Raw genomic sequence first — 18,425 nt, 5'->3', positions numbered from 1 at the left:
AGCACACCTATGATTTGGCAGGCAGGGATCCCCAAGCCACACCAGCTGAAAACTCACAACAACTGTCCCTCCTGCATACCTTGTAAATAGCAGATCTTTGCCTGCATCGAGCAGCGACTGATACATACTGTGTGCACTGGCCCCACAGCCTTCCCTCTGATGTATTTCCACCTATGCAGGAACAGGAAGTTGCATCAGAGGGAAGGCTACGGGGCCAACATGAGCAATGTGTATTAATTTCTGCTCGATTCGGTGAAAATCGACTATTTAAAAGGTATGCGGGGGAGGGGGGATGTTTGAGGACCATATGGCGTGCAGGCAAGAGAGGGAGAGACCAAATCACTGTGGGATAGGGTGGAGTTCTTCTGCCCACCCATCTTTGGCCCAGGCCCACCCAAAATTGAGTGTCTGGCTACGCCCCTGTACCGGCTCAAAGCAGCTGCTGGCAGTAGTTCTGCCTCAAGTGTGCGCCATTTTATTTTATAGCGTGGTGCTAACCCGGCACTAATCACTGCGCACTGCCCGGTTACCACTGGGTTACTGCTGGAGCCTTTACCACCACTTCAATAGGTGGCAGTAAACGTTACATCGACTCCCCCCCCCCCCCCCCCCCCCCCCCCCGCATGGCCAAGTGGTAAGAGTACTTTTACAGCATGGCCATTTTTTTAAGGGGCTTTTTACCCGCTGCGGTAAAAAGGTCCCTGGTGCACGGGAAAAATGGCCCCCGCCACTACTGCAGGGCCCTTTTTCCCACAGCTTAGTAAAAGGACTCCTAAGGCATGCAGGGCAGATGTGTGTGCAAATTAATTAGGTGTCAAAGTGTTAATCAATAATTGGAGTTAATTGGCAGCAATTTGCATTTCTGTGCACATCTGCCCTAGTCGATATTCTATAACGTCAGCGCTTAAACTTTCTAGCGTACAATTAGTGTGGCCATGAAAGGGGTATGGATGGATCAGGGGGAGTTCCTAGAATTTAGGTGCTGTTCTTTGCGTGCCCAGCCCCTGAAAATTAAGTACCAGCATTTATACCGTATTTCAGTAGACGTAAATGCTGACGTCTAAAGTTGGGTGCAGGAATCCATTCTAAGCATTATTTTATAAGGGGCACTCTGCATGGAGCACCTTCTATAAAATGCTAGTTTAGCAAGGATCTTTCCAGCACCTAATTTTGTGTGTCATTTAATGAATCTGACCCTAATGTCCGACCGAATGAACTTGCCTGAAAAACTGAGAAAAGAAATTAATGCACCGTGAAAAATGTAGAAAAGAAGACCAGGAAGTTCCACCCTGAAGTTAGGTGACTTGATTTTTCACTCATTCAGGGGTCCTTTTACTAAGGTGCGCTGAAAAATGGCCTGCGGTAGTGTAGACGCATGTTTGGGGCATGCACAGCGCAACAACACAAAATGCCAATTTAAAATTTTGGCCAAAAATGGACATGCGGCAAAATGAAAATTGCCGTGCATCCATTATGGGTCTGAGACCTTACCGCAAGCCATTTACCTAGCGATAAGGTCTCATGCGGTGACCGGGCAGCAATGGTCTACACGTGTCAAATGTCACTTGATGTGCGTAGCTGACGCGTGTCAAAAAATAAAAAATATTTTTGGGCGCATGTACTGGACATGCGCCAAAATTGAAACTACCACAAGGGCTACGCGGTAACCAGGTGTTAAAAGTCCAATTTGGCGCACATTGGATATGCATAGGCACCTATGGGCTTAGTAAAAGCGCCCCTCAGAAAGTACAAAGACTAGGGGATATGCGATGAAATTGCATGGAGATACTTTTAAAACAAATAGGAGGAAATTTTTTTTTTCACTCAAAGAATAGTTAAGCTCTGGAACAAGCTGCAGGAGGATGTGGTAACGGCGGTTAGCATTATCTGGGTTTAAAAAAAAGGTTTGGACAAGTTCCTGGAGGAAAAATCCATAGTCTGTTATTGAGATGGATATGGGGAAGCCACTGCTTCCCTCGGGATTGGTAGTATGGAAGGATGCAACTAATTGGGTTTCTGCCAGGTACTTGTGACCTGGATTGGCCACTTTTGGAAGCAGGATTCTGGGCTTGATGGACCATCGGTCTGCCCCAGTAGTGGGAGCCCAGTCCTCCTGAATTCAACATGTGAGGAAAGAAGATATTAAAAAGTTAAGAGGGAGGGGAATAAGAATTAGGGAAGATGGTATAACAGGGATTTATGAACTGTATGTTGCACTGCTGCTTTAACATAAGAGGCAGTAATGAAAAGCAATGCACCATGCCAAATGTTGACATGATATGTCTCATTTACCATTGTAGCCAGTTTAAGTTTCCTTTGAGTAGAAGTGACCCAAGACCGCGAAACTAAATAAACATTCATGTCAAATAAGCAATTGTATGTTCTGAAATCATTCATCAAAGACCTAAAAATTCCAAGACATTTTCTGATTTATATTCACGTTGGAAGCTAAAGAGGGCATGCCATGTGAGCCCAGCCCCCTGAAATTAAAATTAGATATAAGAAAGAGCTCAGAGCAACTGGGTGGAGAGAACATTTTTACAAAACCAGCAAAGATTTAGTAGCGCAAGCTTTTGGAATGATTAGGATCCTTCACTCAGTACAAAAATACGTCTCTGATGTTGCATCTTTGTAGCTCATTGAGGACTAATCAGATGACGAAAACAGAGCTCCAAAGCTAGATACAAATATATCATGTTAGTCTGATAAGAGGGTCTCACCTACACCTTGCTTTTTTAACTTTTCTTTTATTTATTTATTTTTTTGCTATTATGTGGATTAACATAGCAACCAGGTGACTTCAAAGGATCAGTCAAATGTATAATAAGCACTCCCAGTTTATTGATTGCCTGAGATTTATGGCATTCTGTCATTTGCATTAAAGCTGAAAGACAAGATGGAATTTAGATTTAGGTACTCACTTTTCCAATACTGAGCTCAGGGCAAGTTCCAGTGAGCTACAGTAGGTAGTGCCCCTGCGGGCTTACAATCTTAGAGCCTGGTTTACTAATGTAAGTTCTTAAAAAAAATTGCTACTCACCTAATGTTCACAGAGAAGTCAAAGTGAGGTACAATAAATACATTACAAAAAAAGTCCAGTAACATAAAATACAAAAGATACAGAATAACACTAAACAAAATAAATAAAACAACACAAAACACCCAGTTGGTATTATGCCAGCAATAGCCTGTGTGCATTCACATGTTGATGCTCAAATGCATTAGCAATATGCCTGATGTGTGTTAGGCATCAAAAAAAATATCTATATTACATTCTATATCAGTACTTCTCAACACATGCCTTGGGGCACACCCAACCAGTCAGGGTTTCAGGATATTCCCAATGAATAAGCAATAAAGATTTTCATATCAAGGAGGAGTGGCCTAGAGGTTAGAGGCCTAGTGGTTAGGGCACTGGTCTTGCAATCCAGCGGTGGCTGGTTCAAATCCTGCTGCTGCTCCTTGTGATCTTGGGCAAGTCACTTAACCCTCAATTGCCTCAGGTACAAACTTAGATTGTGAGCCCTCCTGCGACAGAGAAATATCCAGTGTACCTGAATGTAACTCACACCTTGAGCTACTACTGAAAAAGGCGTGAGCAAAATCTAAATAAAATAATAAATAAATCTCTTTTATGATTTTTCATTGTGGATATCCTGAAAACAGGACTGGCTGGGTGTTCCCCAAGGAATGTGTTCTGAACCACTGCCGTATATATAGTATCCTATATAGTATCCACTGGGTGCTGATCCAAGATCTGCATGCAACTCAATTGGATAACAAGCCATTAACAAGCAATAATTGAAGGCTAATGACTAATTATTGATGCTAATTGACCCCAATTAAGATTTGCACATGCATCAGGCTGTGAGCTATTCTGTAACACTGGGCACCCAAATCTCATAGCGTGAAACCCACACAAACCAAAAACGTTTGGGAACCCCAGAGCTACCAGATGTCCCATTGCAATTAAAGGGCCCTTTTACAAAAATGTGCTAAGCGCAGGTTTTAGCGCACATTAACTGTTAGCGCTCATGCATACTCTACACTAATAACAGCTACTGTGGCAAAAATCCTGCGCTAGTTGCTTAACGCAGCATAGGGTGGTGTTTGGGTGGAGTCTGGACACGCAGTGCACACTGCAATTAGCAATGCGCTGTGCGTAATTAATGCACTGCAGTAATTAATGCGCTGTCAAATGTGCAGTTAGCACAGATGCACTTAATCCCACCTCTAGAGGTGAGATTAGATAAATCCGCATTAATCACATTTGACATTAACCTGCAGTAGGGAACTGGCCTGTGTGGTAAGTGCAGGGGGAATGCTGGATATACTCCCAAAAGTTACCACACCTAACATGCTCTCGACCAGATTCTATATATGGCACCCAATTTAACGTGCATAACTTAATTGAATAATGAACCAATCAGCACTGATAATTGATCAGCATTAATTGTCCCTAATTAGGATTTACTCACATATCGTATCCTATAACGATCTGCGTGTAAACCCTAAAGTACGTAGCAATTTGGGGGCATGGCTAGAAGTGTTTTGGGGGAATTCTGGGGGTATTCCTAAATTTTATGCATGTACATATTGGAAGGTCTCCACCACCGGGAGACTCTTGGAAAAGTCTCCTGCACCGGGAGACTCTGGAGTCCCTCGGCCCTTTAGCTGAGCTGTGTGTGTAATCCACTGCTAAAGAGCACAAGGCAATCCACAAGGTCAGATCATTATACTTTATTGTAATCCCTTTGTGTCAACTGCTCCTCCAAAGGTAGTTCCAACCACAGCATTTCTCAAGAAGCATATCAGTTCAACAGCATAGTATTCAAAACAAGACCAACCCCCCCCCCCCAAAAGGTTCAAAAATCTCAGCAGTTCATATGAAGCAATTATGCAAAGCAATTCTTCAAACAAAGTAGCTCAAAAAGGGCTCAAACTCCCAGCAGTTCATGTATAGCAGATATGCAAAGTAATTCTCCAAACACGGTAGCTCCAGAAAGGGTTCAAACCCTCCCCAGCAGTTCATGTCAGCAGTTAGGCAAAACAATTCCCCAAACAAAGCAGTTCAGAAAGTGTTCAAACTCCCCAGCAGTTCATGTAAGCAGTTAGGCAAAACAATTCCCCAAACAAAGCAGTTCAGAAAGTGTTCAAACTCCCCAGCAGTTCATGTATAGCAGTTATGCCCAAAACCACCACTCCTCCTCTCTCCCTTTCAAAAGAAATCAACCTAGGGAGAGTGGCAAGGGTCCCTCCCCAACCAGGCCAGCATTATACCCTGACCACCACCCGCATGACCCTTCCATGGTAAACCTGTTCTCTCAGCTCCCCTCGTAGGATAGCCACCTTTTCACTTCTTCTACCAGGCTCTCCTCCCAAGCAGCCCTCTGCTGTTTCACCTCCTTTCCTTCCAATTTAGTCAGAGCAGCAATCTCCATCGGCTCCTCTTGCTCTAGTTCTTCCTCCTTTTCTTCCCCTTGCCAGTCCATAGGTTCCTCCCCACACCCATTGCTCAGCTGCTCTCCATTTGCTTGATCGGGCAGGTTCAGAACTCCTTCCCTCATCCTGGCTCTCTGGGACAGGTTTTTCCAACTCCCTTCTCTTGCCCTTCTCATGACCTCCTCTGTGGGCTGTTGGGGATTGAAGTCCCTGCTTCTACCATAGGATCTACTCAGGGGCTGCTGGGAATTGTAGTTTTTTCCTTTTCTCCAGGGGAAAAGACTCCTTCCTTTCTCTACCCAGTCTCCCTCCCTCTCAAGCCTCCTCATTTCTCCATGTGCCTTCATTCTCCCTCTCACCCTCATATTCCTCACAATATAGAATAATGCCTAACTGTAGGCTCATAGCAGGCCTAATTGCACATGTCTACAGTTAGGCGCAGTTATGCACTAACTGCGATTCTATTTAGAACACATACACCTTATAGAATCACTCTAACCCCCAGATTCTATATAATGCACCTAGAGATCCACGCTGAAATCCAAGTGGATTCTATAACAATGCAACTTAACAAGCTTAACAAGTAATGACTGCTGATAACAGCACTTAACAAGCAATAATGAGCACAGAGATATTGAAAATGCCCTCAGAAGCATTACCACCTTTAGTGAGGGCTTATTATTTATTGACACTGATTAGAATTTATGTGCACAACTCGCTAAGGGTATTCTATAACGGAGTGTACCAAACTTCTAACTCGCGCAAAAGAGGGCAAGATTATGGGCGGGAAATGGGCGTTTCATGGGTGTTCTGAAATTTATGCACGTAGTTATAGAATATAACCGTCTAACCTTCAAAATCTGCTCGTTAACTCACAAGATTATCTGTGGGGAGGCCCCTGCCTACATGGAAGATTTGATAGATCTATCATCCAGAAATGCTTCCTTGACAGCTCGATCATACCTCAACTTACACTACCCAAGCTATAAATCTGTTCGATATAAATTGCTCTTTTCCTCATCCTTCTCCTAAGTCAGCCCAAAGTCTTGGAACAGTCTAACAAGGTCCTTAAAAGAGATTGCTGATCATCAAATTTTCAAGAAATCCTTAAAAACATTTTTGTTTGAGAAGGCTTATCCCAACTACATCACTCAGTCCGCACCTTCTTCCTCTTGACTGAACCTGTTTCAAACAGTTATTCAGTCAATACCCTCATTGATATATAACTTTATGTAATTTTGTAAGCCGCATTGTGCCCGCTTTTATGGGAAAATGTGGGGTATACATGTACTATAAATAAATAAATATGGCTCAGTGAGCATAAATCTACGCACCAGGATTTATGCCACATTTTCATTGGTCTAAATGGATGTGCATAGTCTTAGGTGCTGAAATATCAACTACTTATATTGTATAATCGGTGCCTAAATCTAGGTATTAAATTTCCAATGCCGATTTTTAGGCGCTACTTAGAGAATTTGGATCTCTAAATGCAAAAACTTAGCCTCACTTTAGTAAAAGGGCTCCAAGCTCTGACACCAGCTATAGAGTGGCCTGGAAACTGTGATAAGAACATAAGAACAGCCATATTGGGTCAGACCAATGATCCATCTAGCCCAGTATCCTGCTTCCAACAGTGGCCAATCCAGGTCACAAGTACCTAGCAGAAACCTAATTAGTGTTTCATTATGAAGTGGGAAGCACAGAATATACTCTTGAATGGCGTATGCCATGATGGAACATTGTAAGCCACATTGAGCCTGCAAATAGGTGGGAAAATGTGGGATACAAATGCAATAAATATTATTAATCTTTTTATTAAACCTGCCTCATAGTGAGGTGGCAAGCATAGAATATTATTAATCTCTGTATTAAACCTCAAAGGCAGGGCAAACGCAGTATTTTCGCCTGTGAATCACTATGCATAAAGGCTTTCTCCTGATTATGCAATTACAACCAGGCCGTAGAGCATGCAACATTCTGTAAACATCCTGTCTTTGGAGAACTGCATACATGTCACATGTTATAACTGACAAGCTACCATTCTCCTATCACCATCGCTCTACTTCCCATCTGTGCCATTCCCTGAGCTAAATTAGTCATACGTACATTAAATGATCCTCTCCCTATCATCAAGCATTTTTTTTTCTTGGGGGGGAGATGGATTAATGTCATGACTTTGAACTGAAATCTGTCATGTTAGGCTTTTACAATAATCCACAGCCATCATCACATGATATCAAGAGAGTGAGACTCCACACTGTGCCAAACAGCTTTGGTATTACAATGCACACACCTTCATTTCGCCAGGAGGCTTTATACATGATTCTGTGGGAAGTGTTGGCAAGTTCTGGAGAGGTAATTCCCATTATCACTTCTAGTGTTCTAAGGTAAATAAGGCATGAAGAAGATAGAGGATCTTCAATGGGCCATGGAGAATATTTGTTGAAGTGATGACTGCAGGCAAGAAACTGCTTTCTATTATGTGACTCTTTCTTAATACAACATCTCCATCCTGAGTATTTTAACTGTTGTACAGAAGGGGTTAAATTCTATAAATGGCGCCCACAAAATCAGCACCGAGAAAAAAAGTACTAAGTACAATTCTATAAACACCTCAAGGTGTCAGCCTATCAGGTATGATTAATTTTGGTTTCTATTCTGCAGTAGTCCCTTGCCAGTTTCTAAGCCCTGGCCCATTACCAGAGTATATAACCAGGCTATGCAGAGGCCAGTGACGTACCAAGGGGGGGGGCGGTCCACCCCGGGTGCACGCCGCTGGGGGGGTGCCGCGGCGCGCGCCTGTCAGCTGAGTTTGCTGACTTCGCTAACTTCGCTGCAGCTCCCTCTACCCCGGAACAGGTTACTTCCTGTTCCAGCCGGGGCAGAGGGAGCTGCAGCAAAGTTAGCGAAGTCAGCGAACTCAGCTGACAGGTGCGCGCCACGGCACCCCCCCCAGCGGCGTGCACCCGGGGGGGGGTGTCATTTCACCGGGGGGGGGGGGGGGGCGCGCATCGGCGCTCCACCCCAGGTGTCATGCCGGCTAGGATCGCCACTGGCAGAGGCAAAGGTTGCTACGAGACAATACAGTAGGAAGATATTGGATAACGGCTCATATTCTATTGTGAAATAGGTGTTCTAACTTGCAATATCATGAGAGCCTCGCACATGTGTTTGCTGTAGATTCAGTTGAGGGTCTTTTTACTAAGGTGTGCTGAAAAATGGCCTGCAGTAGTGTAGATACATGTTTTGGGCAAGCGCAGAATTATTTTTTAGCGCACCTACAAAATAGTGCCTTTTTTTTGCCGAAAACGGATGTGTGGCAAAATGAAAATTGCTGCGCGTCCATTTTGGGTCTGAGACCTTACTGCAAGACATTGATCTAGTGGTAAGGTCTCACGCGGTAACCAGGCGGTAATGGTCTATGCGCATCAAATGCCACTTTTTTTCAGATGCGCATAGTGGACGCGCGCCAAAATTGAAATTACCGCAAGGGCCATGCGGTAACCGGGCAGTAACTCCAGTTTGGCGCATGTTGGGCGCACGAAGGTGCCTACGTGGCTTAGTAAAAGGGCCCCTTGGTTTGGTATTAGGCTCTTCATCACTTTACATTGGCAGTGTTGGGCTGTTTTTTAGTCATCTCTCAAAACTGTATTTTGTTAATCAAAAAAGTTTCATAAGACTGATAGGTAAACTGGTTTATTCCTTGGGTGTTTATGACCATGTTAGTTGCATGCTCTTTCACATTGTTGGGATGATATCAACCAGTTATAAAAACAGAAGGCCAAGATGGTGATGGAAAGGACACCCTGAGTGTTTGCTCCTCATCTTTCATTGGCTACGCTATATTCTATGACTCTAACCCCCTCTTGGTATGGGGAAGAAGAGGAAGGGAGCCACTTGTCAGCACCCTCTGGTTTTAGCGGTTCCCCGGAGGATGAGTCAGCTGACATTGGAGAAGTTTGGAGTCGCACTTGGGCCTGAGACACCACCCCCTTCCACTCTGCCGAGAAGATCATCGAGCAGCAGCATAGAAGGGGTTTCTTTGATTCCTTAACAGAGGCTTAACCCACCCTAACCCAGAAGCAATAGCTGAAGCTTTTTGGAAGAGTGCCAGCCTGTGGCCCTCCTGCTGCAGCCTCCTGCCTGTTGGAAACATCCTGTGCCTCCGGGAATCAATTGCAGCCTTCAGTCAACAAGGAAGCATGGAATCAGGGTGAAAGTGCTCCGGTTCTTGGGTTCTTGCGGTGAAGGAGTTACACAAGCCTCAGGTGATGACACTGGATTCTCTGTGGTATGCAATCCAAGTACTTAATTCCTCAATGCTAAAATAATCAGAAAAGTTCATTTCTGATATAGAAACTGTGAATAAAGCTGTGGAGGTCCAGACCCAAATAATGGCTCAGCACTTTGTAAAGTTACAATTCTATGAGAGTAAAATTTCAGAATTACAATTATTGTACAAAGCTATGGTAAAAGGTAAGAAGTCTACTGCCAGGAGACTTGAATTTATGGACAATCAGCTAAGAAAAAAATAAGTTGAGATTTTTAAATTTCCCTAAATATCCACTCATTGCTCCTGTGGATATGGTGTGGAAGTACTTAATAGAGATATTGAATATGCCCTCAGAAGCATTACCACCTATAGTGAGGGCTTATTATTTATCTCTTGAGTAAATCTTCCGATCCTGTAGATCCACAAGTAGCTCTTTCTCCTTCTCCTGGGATGAATTAACAGAATTCTTGGAATCATCACTCAATGTTATAACTCAAAGGACCACTTTGGTAGTGACATTCACATTGGAACCAGACCATAACGGACCGTTAAGCAGTTTTATGTATGTATTTCTGCAATACGGGGAAATTGTTTTGGGGATCAAGAGTATGGGTACTTCCTGATGTGGCTTGAATGACTCAGAAATGATGCCAGGAATTCGTGGCACTGAGGGGGGTCTTTTACTAAGCTGCAGTAGAAGTTTTAGCTATGGTAGAAATCAGCTGGCGGTAAATGCTGAGACATACATAGGAATATTTATTTATTAGGATTTATTTACCGCCTTTTTGAAGGAATTCACTCAAGGCGGTGTACAGGAAGAATAAATGAAACATGATCAACAGACAATTACAGCAGTAAAAATATTCAAATATAATGAGTGTCTTGGCGTTTACCACCAGCTGATTTCTTCCGCGAGCTAAAAACGCTACTGCGGCTTAGTAAAGACCCCCTTAGAGCTTTGGTCCTTGGCCTTACTTTTCTATTATGATTTCTTTGTTTTTGTGTGTTATCTCATTAGGGTAAAATATATGGAACCAATATTCAGACCATGGGAGGTAGCTGAGCTTCCTCCTGTGGTCAGTGTTGACGAAGTTTCCGGTGACAGGCATTGAATATCCGGTTTCTTTTTGGCCAGTTTAAATATAACCAGCTAAGCCAATAGTCAGCACTGGCTGGTTATGTTTAAACTGGCCAAATATTGCCACAAAACGTAGGGGTCCTTTTACTAAGATGCGCTGAAAAATGGCCTGCGCTAGTGTAGGCATGTGTTTTGGACAGACGCTGATCTATTTTTCAGAGCAACTGTAATAAATGCCTTTTTAAAATTTTGTCCGAAAATGGACGTGCAGCAAAATGAAAATTGGCGTGTCTCTATTTTGGGTCTGAGACCTTACCGCCTCCTATTGACTTAGCTGTAAGGTCTCACATGTTAACCGGGTGGTAGTGATCTACACGTGTAAAATGCCTTTTACTGCCCGGTGAGCGCCGCGCACGAGAAAATAAAAATTATTTTCCGGCATGCGTAAAGAATGAAATTACCGCCCAGGCCATGCAGTAGCCGGGCGGTAATTGCAAATTGGCACACTATGGCATGTGTAGGCACCTATGCGACTTAGCAAAAGGGCCCCTTAGCTAGTGATGTTCTAAAAATTGGCGGATAACTGATTATATTGAGCAACATAACTGGCTATGTGCTAAGCACTAACCAACGATAGTTATAAGTACATAAGTATTGCCATACTGGGAAAGACCAAAGGTCCATCGAGCCCAGCATCCTGTTTCCAACAGTGGCCAATCCAGGTCACAAATACCTGGCAAGATCCCAAAAATGTACAAAACATTTTATACTGCTTATCCCAGAAATAGTGGATTTTCCCCAAGTCCATTTAATAACGGTCTATGGACTTTTCCTTTAGGAAGCTGTCCAAACCTTTTTTAAACTCCGCTAAGCTAACCGCCTTTACCACATTCTCTGGCAACGAATTCCAGAGTTTAATTACACATTGAGTGGAAGAAAAATTTTCTCTGATTCGTTTTAAATTTACTACATTGTAGCTTCATCACATGTCCCCTAGTCCTAGTATTTTTGGAAAGCGTGAACAGACACTTCACATCTACCAGTTCAACTGCACTCATTATTTTATAGACCTCTATCATATCTCCCCTCAGCCGCCTTTTCTCCAAGCTGAAGAGCTCTAGCCACTTTAGCCTTTCCTCATAGGTAAGTCGTCCCATCCCCTTTATCATTTTCGTCGCCCTTCTCTGCACCTTTTCTAATTCCACTATATCTTTTTTGAGATAGCCAGCTAACTCCTGCTGAATATCGCCAGAGAGCCTGCTACATACTATTTAACCAAGAGGTGCCCTTCCTGTCTGGTTAAATGGTTTTGAATATCGGGGGGGGGGGGGGGATGAGTTTTTTTAACCCAAAGAATTATTGGAATTTATTTCAGCTAGAGAGGAACCTAGTATCAGGGTATGACACCCTCACTGTAGTAGTGGGCTTGGGGAGTGATAGCTTCTTTCCTTTATATTTTTCTTTATATTTAGTTAATTTTCCATGTCTTTGAATTTAAAATAGCCTCTTGTTTGTTCTGCTTTTTCTTACTTGTTGTGGACGAATAGATTTATTCAGTATTTCTTTAATGCGATGTATCACGTCGATGATTAGTTCTTATATCACAACTGTTTGCTGTTATTGTATACATGAAAATATTAATAAATAAGAGAAGGCAGGAGATGTGTAGGTAAATATTACTGAACACACTCGACAAAAGAGAAATATCCCGAGTTTAGACATACACAAATAGATATAGCATATTATTCATCAATGCTGTACTGGACATGTTTCATTGAAAAATGTATAAAATTCTTTGTACTCATAATAGAACACTGAAGGAGTGGGGGAGGGGATTATAGAAAAATGGGGTATAAGAGTGGAATGGAGAATGACGAAAAGGTTTTCAGAAAGGACAAAACAGAAGTAATTCTATAACTGAGCACCTATAAATAGATGCGGCAAAATGAAAACTGGCGTGTCTATTTTGGGTCTGAGACCTTACCGCCTCCCATTGACTTAGCCATAAGGTCTCACACGTTAACCGGGTGGTAGTGATCTACACGTCTAAAATGCCTTTTACTGCCTGGTGAGCACCGGGGTGGGGTGAGGTACCCACCCCACAATAGCCAGGCCCCCTGCAACCAGTCACAAAATCTATGACAAGGCAGAATTGGTGTGTAGAGCCTGAGCTCTTTCATTAAAACTTGGGGTCCATGGGTCAATTTTAGCAGACAATGGAAAAGGTGCTGGTACTCAGTACAATCAAGTACCCCCTGTTTATATCCCATATACTACCAGAGAGGTGTTTACCGACTCTGGTATGAACAAATGCAAAGTGATTTTGTGGTAAAATAAGGCTCATGTGGAACAGACACATTAGGGAGTCGTAGAGCGGAAGAGTTATGTTATGTCCATTATGTGCTTTGGTTTCGTTGTGTTGCAGAGTTCAGACATTTAAGTTGGATCGGTAGGGTATGCCTTTTTAAACAGGTTAGTTTTTAGAGATTTCCGGAAGTTTAGGTGGTCATACGTTGTTTTCACGGCTTTTGGTAGTGCGCTCCACAGTTGTGTGCTTATGTAGGATAAACTAGATGCACATGTTGATTTATATTTAAGTCCTTTGCAGCTTGGGTAGTGGAGATTTAGATATGTTCGTGTTGATCCGGATGTGTTTCTGGTTGGTAGGTCTATGAGGTTTGGATATAACAAAAGAGAGGGAACGAAGTACAAACTAAAGTCCAAACAGAAAAAACAGCACCACGGGCCTTTAAAAGTGGAACACAGTTCTTTAATGAATGAGCCTTGACAAAAAGACCCCTGACGCAGGTGCTAGTCACCGAAACACGGCCCGTGTCGGGTCTTTTTGTCAAGGCTCATTCATTAAAGAACTGTGTTCCATTTTTAAAGGCCCATGGTGCTGTTTTTTCTGTTAGGTCTATGAGGTTTGTCATGTATCCCAGGGCTTCGCCGAAGATAATTTTATGAACCAGGGTGCAGATTTTGAAAGCAATACGTTCTTGAATTGGGAGCCAGTGCAGTTTTTCACGGAGGGGTTTTGCGCTTTCAAATCGCGTTTTTCCAAATATAAGCCTGGCTGCCGTGTTTTGAGCGGTCTGGTAAGGAGGTCCACCATTTGGTTCCTAGGTAAGTGAAGTCTGCAGAGTGGACAGTTTTGTAGATTACTTTTTTGCAATTTGGGAGATGTAGTCCGAGATAGTCTCTTGCCTCACAATTAGTATTTCTTTGAGGTAAGTTTATTAATGGTACCATATAGTCTGGAGCTGTGCCATTTAGGATTTGAAAGGTAAAGGCACAAAGTTTGAAGGTGACTCTTGCATTGATGGAAAGCCAGTGTAGCTTGATTACTAAAGGGGAGGCACTTTCAAAACAAAAGATTTTATATATGAACCTGGCTGCAGTGTTTTGAGCTGTTTGGAGTTTTTTCGACAGGTACTCCTTACAACCACCATATATAACATTACAATAGTCGAATTGGGATAATGTTAATGATTGTACCAATAATCTGAAAGTTTCTACTACTACTATTTAGCATTTCTATAGCGCTACAAGACGTACGCAGCGCTGCACAAACATAGAAGAAAGAAAGTCCCTGCTCAAAGAGCTTACAATCTAATAGACAAAAATAAAGCAAGCAAATCAATTAATGTGTAGAGGAAAGAGGAGAGGAGGGTAGGTGGGGGCGAGTGGTTACAAGTCAAAAGCAATGTTAAAGAGGTGGGCTTTCAATCTAGATTTCTGATGAGAAATAGGGTCTGATCCTTTTCAGTTTCCATTCTGCAGTATATCATTCATCACTGCAGTTCAGAGTTATGCAGCATTTTGTTCATGGGTGTCATAATCACCATCAGGATCCTTAATGATTCATTCACACACACGAAAAAAAGATGGGTCTGTAAATATTAGAACGGTATTTAGACGGTATTTGGGGGCAAGTAATGGAGCAGAGAGTATGTGAAGAGCAAAGAATACACTGGCACTGCAGAGCCTTATAAATAACTACCTGAAACCCAATAGGGATTGTATCTCTCTGAGGAATGGGATGAAGACGAAAACTGTGCTGCGGGCGATAGCTCTCAGAATCACCTATTACCTAAATTCCCAACAGCTTAAAGGTAAATCCTTTTAAGAGATTTAAGATTCTTTGAAGAAGTGCCCAGGTATACTGCAAAAACTAATTTAGAAATACTTTGCTAGCATTTATAGAAGCTTCTTGCTACACAGAAAATGTTCCATAAACTGTAATTTACACATAACGAAAGCCAACCAAGTGAATGCAAAAGATCGAACTAAAAGGAAAGAGAGTAAAATGCAAATTTTGAACAGACCAGTCGATAGGATATTTTTTGTCTACGTTACTACAGCTTTCTTCTTCCATTCAGAGGGTACCTCTATAAAGAGGGACCTACGTCTAGGTGCCCAGAGGGCATCTATCTGCAGCCTATTCTATAAAGAAAGGTAGGCACCTACTTTCATAACCAAATATATATGTGCATAGGTATTAGACACAAGCCCTTAACACCAGCCATAGAGCTGATGTAAATACTTACACTTGAATTGTTAAAAAAAGGTGCATAATTTATAGTGTTCTGTAATTTGCATGTGTAACTGCATGCAAGCCCTACTCCACCCATATGCATGCCCAAACAATGTGGCATCATATTTAGATGCCAGGTTATACAATAGCAAATAGCTGGAATGTGATTGCTATGACACAGCAGAACATTTTAAGATGATTTTGTCTTGGGAGGTGATTCAACATTTATTGGAAGAGGAGAAGGAATCTGCAAAAATATACAAGAGGGCTCATTCACAAGAGTTTGCCCATAATCAGCCCTAACTATCTCTTTTTGTCCTGCTAAACGTTGTTCAGGTAATGATTTACCCAGAACAACTTTAGCCATTAGTGGAAGGGTTTTAACTGTGAAGATCTGTGCGACAAACTTTCAAAGTTAGACCAACTCTTTCAATGTGGACCCTTAAATCTCTGAGGGCCTCCCGTGCTGCCGATTCCCAGTGCAGCAATTGAGAGGAAGCCCATTCAGGGGGTCTTTTACTTAGGCGCGCTGGCGCTTTTAGCGCGCATTAAAAATAGGTGTGCGCTGTCCCATAGAGATCAGGGTGGCAGCATTTAATGGCAGCAGGAGAATAGCATCTCCCCTGCCTTCCCTATCGTGCTATCCCTGTCCCCATCCTGTATCCGACATCTCCTCCCTGTTCCCTGTCCCCTCTGCCGCTGTCCTACCTGTTGCTGGATTCAGATGGAATTTGAAAGAAGAGTCAGCACTGCACTGGGCTTATACACACAGGCTCATGCTCAAGTGTTACATAAATAGTTACATAGTAGATGATGACAGAAAAAGACCTGCACAGTCCATCCAGTCTGCCCAACAAGATAAACTCACATGTGCTACTTTTTGTGTATACCTTACCTTGATTTGTACCTGTCCTTTTCAGGGCACAGACCGTATAAGTCTGCCCAGCACTATCCCCGCCTCCCAACCACCAGTCCCGCCTCCCACCACCGGCTCTGGCACAGACCGTATAAGTCTGCCCAGCACCATCTCTGCCTCCCGCCACCGGCTCTGCCACCCAATCTTGGCTAAGCTCCTTAGGATCCATTCCTTCTGAACAGGATTCCTTTATGTTTATCCCACGCATGTTTGAATTCCGTTACCGTTTTCGTTTCCACCACCTCCCACGGGAGGGCATTCCAAGCATCCACTACTCTCTCCGTGAAAAAATACTTCCTGACATTTTTCTTGAGTCTGCCCCCCTTTAATCTCATTTCATGTCCTCTCATTCTACTGCCTTCGAATCTCCGGAAAAGGTTCATTTGCAGATTAATACCTTTCAAATATTTGAACGTCTGTATCATATCACCCCTGTTTCTCCTTTCCTCCAGAGTATACATGTTCAGGTCCGCAAGTCTCTCCTCATACGTCTTGTAACGCAAATCCCATACCATTCTCGTAGCTTTTCTTTGCACCGCTTCAATTCTTTTTACATCCTTAACAAGATACGACCTCCAAAACTGAACACAATACTCCAGGTGGGGCCTCACCAATGACTTATACAGGGGCATCAACACCCCCTTTCTTCTGCTGGTCACACCTCTCTCTATACAGCCTAACAACCTTCTAGCTACGGCCACCGCCTTGTCACACTGTTTTGTCGCCTTCAAATCCTCAGATACTATCACCCCAAGATTCCTCTCCCCATCTGTACCTATCAGACTCTCCCCGCCTAACACATACGTCTCCCGTGGATTTCTACTCCCTAAGTGCATCACTTTGCATTTCTTCGCATTGAATTTTAATTGCCAAACCTTAAACCATTCTTCTAGCTTCCATAGGTCCTTTTTCATGTTTTCCACTCCCTCCGGGGTGTCCACTCTTGTTGTTCTCCTCCCCCTCCCCCCCACCACCAACACCAGGAACTCTTGTGTTGGATTGGAATGGGATACAAGAGCAATTGATCACAGGTCTGTGATTGAAGGACCCATGCTGGCATTGAGTGTGCTTTCATCTTCTGCCTGGGTCTGAGAATATAGTAACATAGCAGATGACAGCAGATGATGACCTGTACGGTCCATCCAGTCTTCCCAACAAGATGAACTCACAGTATAGGGTATGATGTGATATGTATGAAGAGAGGCTTGCTGACCTGAACATGTACACCCTGGAGGAAAGGAGGAACAGGGATGATATGATACAGACGTTCAAATATTTGAAAGGTATTAATCCGCAAACAGATCTTTTCCGGAGATGGGAAGGCGGTAGAACGAGAGGACATGAAATGAGATTGAAGGGGGGCAGACTCAGGAAGTATTTTTTCACGGAGAGGGTGGTGGACGCTTGGAATGCCCTCCTGCGGGAGGTGGTGGAGATGAAAACGGTAACGGATTTCAAACATGCGTGGGATATGCATAGAGGAATCCTGTGCAGAAGGAATGGATCCTCAGAAGCTTAGCTGAAATTGGGTGGTGGAGCAGTTGGGGGGAAGAGGGGGTGGTGGTTGGGAGGCGAGGATAGAGGAGGGCAGAGCCGGTGAAGGGAGGCGGGACTGGTGGTTGGGAGGCGGGAAATACTGCTGGGCAGACTTATATGGTCTGTGCCCTGAAAAGGACAGGTACAAATTCAAGGTAAGTTATACACATATGAGTTTGTCTTGGGCAGACTGGATGGACCATGCAGGTCTTTTTCTGCCGTCATCTACTATGTTACTATATGTTACTTGAACTTGATTTATCCTTGCCATTTTCAGGGCACAGACCTTAAAAGTCTGACTGGCACTAGTCTTGTTCTCCAGTTACTGAAGCTGAATCTGTCCAGCTACGATCAGGACACAGACTGTAGAAGTCTGCCCAACTCTGCCTTTGCTTCCCAATTACTGGTGTTACCACCTAATCATCTCTAAGCTTCTTTGGTTCCATGCCTTCTAGACAGGATTTCTTGTGTTTATCGCACACATTTTTGAATTCCATTACCATTTTCATGGGAGGGTATTCCAGGTATCTACCACCCTCTCCATGAAAAAAGCACTTCCTGATATTATTCCTAGAATAGACTGCATGAGGAGAAAAGCTATGTTGAAATTGTTGTGCCATTGGAACACAGCTTTTCTCCT

This window comes from Microcaecilia unicolor, chromosome 8 (assembly GCF_901765095.1).
Source record: "Microcaecilia unicolor chromosome 8, aMicUni1.1, whole genome shotgun sequence".
NCBI lineage: Eukaryota > Metazoa > Chordata > Amphibia > Gymnophiona > Siphonopidae > Microcaecilia > Microcaecilia unicolor.
This window is presented reverse-complemented; position numbering follows the sequence as displayed.